Source organism: Lichtheimia ornata (genome assembly GCF_029851405.1).
Source record: "Lichtheimia ornata isolate CBS 291.66 chromosome Unknown scaffold00143, whole genome shotgun sequence".
Lineage (NCBI taxonomy): Eukaryota > Fungi > Mucoromycota > Mucoromycetes > Mucorales > Lichtheimiaceae > Lichtheimia > Lichtheimia ornata.
In genome coordinates, this window is record NW_026695462.1 from 24,909 (window position 1) to 34,287 (window position 9,379).

Consider the following 9,379-nt stretch of genomic DNA (forward strand, 5'->3'; position numbering starts at 1 on the left):
CGAAACCAATATCCGCGAGCGCTAAACCATATGAATCTGAGTACGAAATAAAAAGCGCTACCCACGAAGTTAATACCATCACCCACGAAACCAAAAGCGTAGCCCACGAAACCAAAACCATCACCCACGAACTCATATATGATTATGCACGAAAAAAACATCATCACCCACGAAACCATATACCTCAACCACGAAATCATTATCCTCATGTTCCTGTTCATCTTGGAAATCCTGTACATGCCAGAAAAATTACATGATCAACAAAATCAAAGGTTTGTGTGCACATGTATAGTACAGGCATTAAGAGTACGATTTAAACATTACCCACTACAACAATCCAAGCACAGGTTACCAATTATTCCTTACAATCTCTTGATGAAAAGTGGAAATCAATACCAATGGATCAATTGGTGCCTACTACTGGAACGAGGGTCGAGGTCGAGCTGCTACTCAGCGTGAGAGAACACCCATGTGTCTTGCAAGTTCCTCCAGTCTGCAACCACAATAGGTCGAGCTTGCACTTCCAAGGCTACAATCTCACGTCCTAAGTTTAAGAAAGGAGAAGACCTGACAACATAGCCCTAAATTTGCAACCATCTTATAGGCATGAAGAATGGTTTCAAAGCAGCCTGGTGTCACATGCGCTCTATACCTACCGTCAGATCTAAGAACATTGGTTCTTTATCAGCATTCCATTACATTGAGCACCTAATTCTGGTTCACGTACTATGTAGTGCTAATACCATCGGCCCACGAATAGGGGAAGTGAATTCCAACTTTGCAAATGATGATTATCAAGTGGATCGAGGTATGTATGAAATGGGTTATGGAAGAGAAGAAGTCTACAAGAGCGATAGACACCATTCCACGGGATGTAAGAATAGGCACCTTGTAAGGTGGATCACCGAAACGAATGGCTGCCTTGTATATGATGGTACACCACGACATCTACATGCACCATCATATGGAGCGTCCATCGCTCTTTATTTGAATAGTATAGTACTGATTCTAGGACATAATATGAAAATCATCGAGGCATCTTCTTTGAAATAAAAATCAATGTCAAAGAGACTTTTCGTGATCATTCCTTCATTTTTTATTACCTATTGACCTTTGATTTTTTTCATTTTTCCTCCTTCAAGACCTATCGTTGCATTCTATACTATATCATTGTGACCAAACTCACATTCAATCGCCTTCTTCAATCGATTCTCGTATGCCGGAACACCCTCCATCTTGAAATGATGAACATGGTTGAAAATGGTATTCTCATCCCTCCAATGCACGCATGACACAACTCAATCCAAGGAGGATGGTCGTTTCCATGCCGATACGTTCCTAAGAAGGATGGCAGTAGGAGACTCGTCACACAATTCCAAGACCTTAATAAGATACTAAATATGAGTATCTAAGCGAGTACAATCGAAAATGGGGCGTACCTTCGTCGGCTCCTCGATCAAAAATAGGTGTGACAAGTAATCCTGACATTGTGTTGTTGTCTCTATCGTGATGATGTTGTAGAATTGTGTTACCACCTTGTCTAATTATGCGAATGTTCCCCGAAAATGGGAAATGTCTGACGAACCAAGGCATGGGATCTGATGGCCAAAATCGACTTAAACGACGCATATACGGTAGTACCCCTTCATTGTTGTGCATCAAGACCATCCCTCTCCTTCGAACACCGAGGTGTTGTGTACCATACGTCACTCCCTTTTCCAATGAGTGTGGCGCCAAGAGTGTTCTCAAAGTTGATGCGATACGTTTTAGAGCCATTGAGCAACATGGGGATTGGTTTAGCCTACTACCGGGATGACCTTGGATTTTGGATTTTTCCTGGAATGCCCTCAGGAAGCATAGGGTGCTACTTCGTAACTACCTTCAACAGTTGGGTTTTGTTATCAATTGGGGAAAGAGTGTTCTCAATCCAAAAAAAAGTATATGAATACCTAGGCTTGGTCTTCCACACATAATCCATGGCGATCACCCTGCCAACACAAAAGATTGCCAAGGTGAGAGCACGTATAGCACAAGCATTGGAGAAGACCCATTGATGTCGATGGATAGCCATCATCATCTGGCGATCAAAAACCAATTCATCTCTTAAGCCAACTACGGTTGTTCCAAGCAAAGACAAAGAAATGGAAGAGAAGCCTCAAGAAGCAGCGCAAACCAGTAAAGAAGAGGCATTACAACAAGGCAAGGTGTGCTTTAGAGATGGGATAACCAAAGTACGCCGAATATTAGATTGCACACTTTTTAATACTCGTATACAGTGCTAACACTTTCCGGATGGAAGGTATTCCCGCTTTGAGGGAATGCTGCTCAAGATCATGCCACTGTTCCAATGCACGTATGGCACATCACCTACAAGCAGAGCGTGTACATGTAGAATCCATGCACCAACAACAACAAGCATGTTGATGGAAGTGACAAAAAAAAAGAAGATCAAGTTATACCTTGCAACATGCCTATGTTACAAATCAAGTTGGAATCCATGCATGTTCCTAATAAAGCTATTGCCCCATGCGTCCACGTTTTATTTATTGCATTTGAAGCCCGATTGCGGAGCTGCTCACTTACCTGGAGCATCATTGGGAGCAATGCATTTAGCCCACACGGCTCACAGCACCATGAATGAGGTAATTAACATCTTGAAGTTAACCATTGTAAATAGAAAGCGAGTATGATACTATCAAGAACATGATGTCATTAAAACAAAGTTGTTCCAAATCCATGGAAGACGCCTATGTACATGGGTTTAGGCCAAAGGTGACCAATCTCGAAAGTTGGGATTATGCCACCAGCCACGTTCTCAACATTGATTGTTCCAGCTGATATAACATTTTTTTGGACATTTAATGTGTCATCTTCTTGCTTGCAGCTGCTACGCAGATGTCGTCCAAGTAGTATACTAATCTCATTCCTTGTCTCTGCTTTAGGCGTATGGCATAATGCATGTAGTTTGTAAGTACCCTTGGTGCAGTGCTCATCCCCAATTGGTAAGGCCATGCACTGGTACACCTTGTCTGCTGTAGCAATGATGCAATCAGCAGGCGTTTCCACTACGCCAATCAGCGTGGATGCTCCTTCCTCATTCGATGTGCTGGGCCTTCCAAAGAGCGGCTTTTTATTCTCAGAAATATGTATAGTCTAAAATTTTTCTAATAAACCCCTTAGCCTTCAAAAAGCAAGCATGGGGACATCTTTACACAAATACAATGGGATGGGATTACTTTTCAGGATACAAAAAGAAAAAAATATGTCTATCAAAAAATCTCCGGATCTTCATCCAAGGGCAGGCGCCCACATCTTCTTCGTCATCCGCATCAACTTGTTGGTGGATCTTAACATGATAGCACTTGCATGATGGTGTATGCATCCTTGAGATCGATTCTCTCAATGCTGGCAAACCTTCCATCTTGAAATGGTTGATTTGAACGAATTTGGTTATCCTCATGCAGTCCAGGATTCGTCTCTTTGATGTTTCCTTGATCATTGGTAACGTTGACCAAAAACCATCTTCTTGATTTATAATTAGTTTTACCACCGCTACTTAAAGAAATTGGATCACAGCTGTATCCAAACCATGATGCCCCTCTGGAGATTGATCGATTTTTTAGCTTCATCCTCCATACGGACATTGATAGCTAGTGATTTTGTGTTGATCTTCTATTATTGGAAGCGGTGATTGGTATGCAGTGGTTTCTAACATCATGCTAATTGGATAGCCAACATCTAGATAAATTGTGATCGGATGGAGAGACGTAACGAATCCTTTTTCTTGCACGGGCATATAATAGAAGACCTACCACAAATGGAGGTTAACCCGCCTCAACAGGTTTTGCGTATCAACAAGGAAGAAAATTCCCAATTAGTATAGGGTCTTTATTAGAACAACGTTATTCAGGGTACTCAAACGTACCTTGTACCACCATATGAAGCCTGAAATATGCCGATTATCGTGGCCATCCATCAACGCTTTAAGAGATCGATCCGATCTGGTCTCGGCTGGTCGTACCATCCCAAATTGCACATTGCATACCTCGATCATCAAACATGTATACAATTTGCATTCCGCCACGCTGAGCACCTTTTTTAAGGAAGGCCCCTTGCTTCATTACAAAGTACTCTGTTAGAGTCGCGTTTGTATTCGCCAATCATTGTATTATAACCCTGATCATTGGCAATTGTGTCTGCATCGTTCTCTCAATCAACAACACCTACGGCTCCATCCTTTCTTTGAACGACTTTATTCACCAACTACTCCAAGCTCGATCTATGGTCACCTACCGCAACGTTTTGATGCCACTCCACTCACATCTTGTTTGGATGCCAATTTTCAACCTAAGTCTTGGAACACTCGAGGCTATCGTGCCCTTTGCCGCCCATCCATCCCACCTATCGACTCTATCGACTGTTATCAATGGAAATCCTTTTGGAAAACCCATATGGAAGACAAAGCTCGTAATGTGTGGTACCGGGTTCCCCATAACACCATTCCAACCTTGACTCGACTCGCGAATTATGGCCTTGACATTGACAATACTTCAACTTGTCGACTTTGCAACCTTGATCTTGGCACGGTGGATCATTTTCTTTTTCATTGTCCTCGTGGACAGCCGGTGTGGAAATCTATGTGGGACGATCACTTCTATACAACATTTGATGTCAACCTTCTTCGTACAATCATCCAATCACTCAAGTGTCCTCCAATCTCTATTTCTACTCGCAAATCATTCCTGATCATTTCTTTTTATCTTCTCGCTCTTTGGCAACACTGGTGGCTGCAAATTACCAATACACAACGTGTTCACTACCTGTGAGGCCTGCCTTTTTTCATTTTGGCAGGTGGTGACATGGCCAAATTTCAGATTGACGAGTTCGGTCCTGACACGTGCACACAAGGTTGCTTGAGCTGGGATGAACACGTTGGTTGCAAAAAGAGCCCATGCTTCATTGAGAGTTTTTGAGTGATGGATTGCTGTCTTTATTCTGTAAAGATGATGCTATATGACAACGTCGTCTTTTTCAATTGTCACTCATATAACCACTTGTAGTGCAATAGCTGGGCAAGGCCGTGTTTGGGTACGAAAGCAAAGAAAATAGGATTAAAAGAGCATTGGATGATGTGTATCCGCTATCTCAAAGTCATTCATACATTGCCAGTTATGAGCCAATTCCACCCAATACAGACCATTGTGGATTTGCCAACATACGAAAAATTCGCCTGCTCCAAAGATCCATTTCCTATATTGAGGTGTCTTGATCCGAGCCGATTTGGGGAAATTACAGCCACGCAATCGGTACATCGGTTCCAACATGCAACGTATACGGGGGTATGGATTAGACAAAAGCTGGTATAAGCGTAGCTCATCCAAATTGGCTCGGATCAATGTAATTAAACCATGGAACGGAACGTTGGAGCAGGCGCATTCACCACACGTTATCAAATCCACAATGGGCTGAATTGGGTGGAATTGGCTAATAGCTTGCAATGCATGAATCACTGTGAGATAGCGTATACATATCATCCATTGCTCTTTAATCCTTTTTTCTTTGCTTTCGTATACAAACATCGCCTTTCGCACCTATCTTACTATAAATGTACATATGAGTCACAATTGAAACAGACCTACCTTTATAGTAGAAGCGCTTTGCAAAACATACACGCACCTGTAACGCACAAACTTTCAATGAAGCATGTGCTCTTTTTTGGAACCAGCATGCTCAGGGTGGTCACAAGTATCTTGTTTGAAAGTATCAAGCTCGAGATCGTCAATCCCAATGGCTCGTTTGTCGATGCCAGCCAAAGAAGTTCTAAAAGGTCGGATGTTTTGACTTCTTCAACCTTTGCGCTTTGGCGGAAAATATATCATTACATGATGATTGGTTTCGAATTCGAGGATGGAAATTGATCAAATTCGATTTCTGGTGCAGCGGCTGGGACTCCACGCCGTGCGTCAAATAATCAAATATGGACCAGCTAACTGCATGCTCATCTCAAAGTACAGGATTTCCCAAAAGAAGTGGAACATGAGGATAATGATTTCGTGGTTAAGGTGGTTGGTTTCGTGGGTGATGATTATTTTATTCGTGGCTAATGACATATGAGTTCGTGGGTGATGCTTTTTGGTTTCGTGGGTAGTGCCTTTTAGTTTCGTGGGTAGCGTCTTTTGAATTGGTGGGTAGCACCTTTTGAATTGGTGGGTGACGCTTTTTGGTTTCGTGGGCGGGGCTTTTTACTTCGTGGAGGATGACTTTAATTTTCGCGCAGGATGACATTATTGTTCGTGGGTAGCGCTTTTGATTTGTGGGTGATGGGTAGCGTTTTTGATTTGGTGGGTGATGATAAACCATTCTATCCAACAGCGTACATCAATCAGCAAGTCTTATGCACTGTTGACCAGCAATCCAGCAAATCAAAAGCGCTACCCACGAACAATAATGTCATCCTGCGCGAAAATTAAAGTCATCCTCCACGAAGTAAAAAGCCCCGCCCACGAAACCAAAAAGCGTCACCCACCAATTCAAAAGGTACTACCCACCAATTCAAAAGACGCTACCCACGAAACTAAAAGGCACTACCCACGAAACCAAAAAGCATCACCCACGAACTCATATGTCATTAGCCACGAATAAAATAATCATCACCCACGAAACCAACCACCTTAACCACGAAATCATTATCCTCATGTTCCACTTCTTTTGGGAAATCCTGTATGTACCTGTTGTACGCAGGTCTTAGTTTGAACCCAACCATTTGATCACCTCTGATATTTCACCCCTTGTGGACCCTCCGTGGGGGTTGTAATTAGGTAGAGACCTCTGTAATTCCCTCAAATCGGCTCCGATTTCTGTAATTGAAGGATGAAACTAAATCTTTCGAGCGGGCGAATCTTTCATATGTTATCAAATCCACAATGGGCTGGATTGGGTGGAATTGGCTAATAGCTTCCAATGTATGAATGACTGTGAGATACCGTATACATATCATCCATTCCTCTATGACCCTATTTTCTTTGCTTTCGTACCCAGACACGGCCTTCCCCAGCTAGTACACGATAAGTGGTTACATGAGTGACAATTGAAAAAGACGACGTTCTCATATAGCATCATGTTTACAGCATAAAGATAGCTATAACTTCAAATGTCACAATGAAGCATGGGCTCTTTTTGCAACCACCGTGCTCAGCCCAGCCCAAGCAACCTTGTGTGCCAGTTTCAGGATCGAACTCGCCAACCTCAAATTTGGCCATGTCACCACCCGCCAAAATGAAAAGCGGTCGCCCTCTTGAAACTTTTTGGCTGGGATCGACAAATGCAAAAATTGCTATTGACGAGTTCGATCCTGAAACTTTCACACAAGGTACTTTCGACCATGCTGAGCATGCTGGTTCCAAAAGAGCTCATGTAGCATTGTGAGATTTTGAGGTACAGGTGCGTGTATGTTTTGCTATTATAAATGTGGGTCTTTTTCAATTGTGACTCATATGTACATTTATAGTGAGATAGGTGCGAAAGATGGCGTTTGTATACGAAAGCGAAGAAAAAGGGATTAAAAGAGCATTGCATGATATGGGTTCGGTGTCTGACTGCCATTCATAGATTGGACGCTATTAACCAATTCCACCCAATTCAGCCCATTGTGGATTTGACAACCTATGGTGAATGCGCCTGCTCCAAGGTTCCGTTCCATGGTTTAATTACATTGATCCGAGCCAATTTGGATGAGCTACGCTTAGACCAGGTTTTGCCTACTCCATACACCCGTATGCCTTGCATGGTGGAAGCGATATACCCATTACGTGACTGTAATTTCCTCAAATCGTCTCGGATCAAGACACCTGAATGATGGAAATGGCTCTTTGGAGCAGGCGCATTTTTTGTACGTTATCAAATCCATGACGGTCTTGATTGGGTGGAATTGGCTGATAGCTAGCAATGTAGTATGAGTGACCATCAGCTAGTGAGTACATATCATCCATTGCTCTTTTAATCCTGTTTTCTTTGCTTACTTACCCAAACACGGCCTCGTGCAGCTATTGCACTATAAGTGGTTATATGAGTGACGATTGAAAAAGACAACTTTCCATATGCACCATTGGGGATTTAATGGTGATGCTGGTGAAAAGCTGGTGAAAAAGTCACCCAAATTTAACCCATCAAATTGGTGATTGCCAAAATCACCCATATTTAACCATGATCACCATGTTTTCACCTTTTTCACCAGTATTTTTCCCGTAGTGATGGCATCATGTTTACAGCATAAAGACATCCATAGCTCAAAATGCCATAATGAAGCATGGGCCCTTTTTGCAACCGACGTGCTCAGCATGGTCGGAACTACCTTGTGTGCCAGTTTCAGGATCGAACTCGGCAATCTCAAATTTGGCCATGTCACCACCCGCCGAAATGAAAACAGGTCGACCTCTTGAAACTTTTTGGCTGACATGGACAAATGCAAAAATTGCTATTGACGAGTTTGAGCTTCATACTTTCACACAAGGTACTTTCGACCATGCTGAGCATGCTGGTATCAAAACGAGCCCATGCTTCATTGTGAGATTGTGAGTTACAGGTGCGTGTATGTTTTGCTATTAGAAAGGTGGGTCTTTTTCAATTGTGACTCATATGTACATTTATAGTGAGATAGGTGCGAAAGATGGCGTTTGTATACGAAAGCGAAGAAAAAGGGATTAAAAGAGCATTGCATGATATGGGTTCAGTGTCTGACTGCCATTCATAGATTGGACGCTATTAACCAATTCCACCCAATTGAGCCCATTGTGGATTTTACAACGTGTGGTGAATGCGCCTGCTCCAAGCGTCCGTTCCATCGTTACATTACATTGATCCCAGCCGATTTGGATGAGCTACGCTTAGACCAGGTTTGCTCTACTCCATACACCCGTATACGTTGCATGTTGGAAGCGATGTACACATTACGTGGCCGTAATTTTCTCAAATCGGCTCGAATCAATCTAATGAAACCATCAAAGTGAATCTTTGGAGCAGGTGCATTTTTCATACGTTACCAAATCCATGATGGTCTTGATTGGGTGGAATTGGCTCATAGCTTGCAATGTATGAATGACTGTGACATGGCGTATGCATATCGTCGATTGCTCTTTTAATCCTGTTTTCTTTGCTTTCTTACCCAAACACGGCCTCGTGCAGCTATTGCACTATAAGTGTATATATGGGTGACGATTGAAAAAGACAACTTGTCATGGCATCATGTTTACAGCACAAAGGCAGCCATCGCTCAAAATGTCACAATGAAGCATGGGCTCTTTTTGCAACCACCGTGCTCAGCCAAGCTCAAGCAACCTTGTGTACCAGTTTCAAGACCGAACTCGTTAATCTCAAATTTGGC